The sequence below is a fragment of the Elephantulus edwardii genome, unplaced genomic scaffold, assembly GCF_000299155.1.
Source record: "Elephantulus edwardii isolate Elephantulus edwardi_28Jun2011 unplaced genomic scaffold, EleEdw1.0 scaffold00117, whole genome shotgun sequence".
Classification (NCBI taxonomy): domain Eukaryota; kingdom Metazoa; phylum Chordata; class Mammalia; order Macroscelidea; family Macroscelididae; genus Elephantulus; species Elephantulus edwardii.
This window is the reverse complement of record NW_006399867.1, coordinates 3,425,208-3,427,539: the sequence shown is the minus strand read 5'-3', so window position 1 is coordinate 3,427,539 and position 2,332 is coordinate 3,425,208. Positions and strand designations below refer to the sequence as shown.

Sequence of the window (2,332 nt, the reverse complement as noted above, 5' to 3'; positions counted from 1 at the left end):
ACTGCACTAAATAATAGCATTTTATTTTTTAGCATTGACTGTTGATACTTTCCATACATTATCACTTTTATTCAGCAAAATTTTAAAGGTAAATAGTAATGCTTGCTGCAGAAGATCAAACCCTGAAGATCAAGAAGATCAAGAGCATCTATATAGATTACACCTCAGCATCAAGAAAGCAAAAATTCTCACCACTGGGCCAATACGCAACATCACAATAGAAGGAGAAAAGATTGAAACTGTCAATGTTTTCAGCTTACTTGGATCCACAATCAGTACTCTTGGTACCCACAGTCAAGAGATCAGAAGACATATTGCACTGGGAAACTCTGCAGTCAGGGACCTTTCCAAATTATTGAAAAGCAATGATGTTAATTTGAGGATTAAGCTGCTTCTGAAGCAGGCTATCGTCTTTTCAGTTGCTTGCTATGCTACTGAAAGCTGGACAATAACTAAGGATGATTCTTCTTTCTTTCAAAGAAGAATAATTGACGCTTTTGATCTGTGGTGTTGGAGAAGAGTGCTGCCAGGGAGTGTCAAAAGAACAATGAGATATGTCTTAGAGAAGGTGCAGCCAGAGTGATCCTTGGAGGCGAGGATGACAAAGCTTCATCTCACATACTTTGACCATGTTGCTAGGAAAAACTATTTTTTGGAGAGGGACAACACACTTAGGGACGTTTGAGGGACAGCAAAAGATAGGAAGACTCTCAATTAGGTGGATTGATACCTTGACTGCAGCAATGGACTTGAGCGGGTTTGAGACTGTGAAGGTGACACGGCAGATCAGGGTCAGATCTGCTTTTCATAGTCTCTATGAGTCACACTTGATGGTGTTTAGCAACAGTAGCATTCTTAGTTCATAGATAAAGCCTGGAGATGATATTGGAGATGATCAGAGAAGATGGTATTTCAAAAAGAGAGTGTGGTTAGCTGTACCACTACCATTTTATTACCCTTCCACTTGAATGGTCACTCTTTCCATGTACTGTCTATTCTACTTTATAAATATAAGCCATCTGCTTATTTCCATCTCTTCTGTTGTCCTAGTTACCTAGTGCTAGGGTACCAGAAATACCACAGTAGTTGGCCTTTTTTTTTAACCAGAAAATAAACACCAACTTTATTAATACAGTAAGTCAGAGCAGTAAGCGTTTCCAATTTCTCAGAAGAGAAAGAACATGAATCCAGCACCACTGGCAAGCTTAACTAGTTCAAACCTCACATTTATTGTTCTGTGAGCTCCCCACCACACCCTGATGATACTTCATCAAGGTCAACTGCCATCAGAACCGCTTTAAGAGGGTGCTTTCCACTGTGGTAATGAGGACAGCCTCACAGATGATGCCCCAAACAGAAGACTGGAATGACAGCGTTGTTTCAGAAGCTCCTGATGTAGGAAGCATATCCATGTGGATAATGGAGGTTTTGTCTCTAATTCAAGACAAACTATGAACTAGTGATAGATTTATCTCTGAAAAGTCTACTAGAGTGCCATACGAAAACCCCTCTTTCATTCCTACCATGACGGTGTGAGTGGAGAGGAAGGAGATGGAAAGGAGCCAGGATGCTGACAGGCAAGTCTAGGGGTGTTGGGTCTCCACTTCCTTTCTGCTGGTGGTGCAGCAGCTTTACAGGGGGAGGAAGGGACCACCGGTCAATCACCTCTTTTTGAAGCAGTATTTCTTTTGTTCCTGGAAGAGAGCAGCCTTAAAACACCCCACACTGACAATCATTGGGCAACCATCTGGATCCTTCTCCTGGATGGTGTGTTCCTTATAGTAATAGTCATAGGAGACTCCAAGAACTCCTCAAATCAGGCAGCGCCCCTGGTAAGAGCTGGAATGACATCGATCACATATGCACACCAAGGTGCAGGGGCACACACATGAGTCATACATTGGCTGTCACATTTTACACATAGTCTCCCAATGACCCCATCAGCCTGCTTGTGGCAAAAAATCAAATCTAGATGGTGTTCAACCATAGCTTCTACTCAAAATGGTCACTGGAAGCTTCTAGTAGTTGGCTTTTAAGAACAGAAACTTATTTTCTTGTAATTCTGGAGGCTGCAAATTCAATTCATGGTTGGTTTTTTAAAATTTTTATTGAATTTCATATAATAATACCTTTAAAGTATGTTTCATTCATCTATATTGTGTTTTATACAATCTTTCATTTACATTGTTTCATAAAATCATTCATATATGTTCTGTTTTACATTATTTTTTTTAAATACTAGTTTATTTACAAAATTCGAATATACTATTTTTCATACCAGATCCTCCTCACTTCCCTCACCCCCCCACCAAATTGTGTGACCCCATGATTA

General features: G+C 40.1%; 1 pseudogene; it reads right to left on the bottom strand.

Moving 5' to 3' along the window:
- Positions 1–1,661: 1,661 nt before the first annotated feature.
- LOC102857298 lies at positions 1,662–1,987 on the bottom strand (annotated as a pseudogene).
- Between the last annotated feature and the right edge of the window lie 345 nt (positions 1,988–2,332).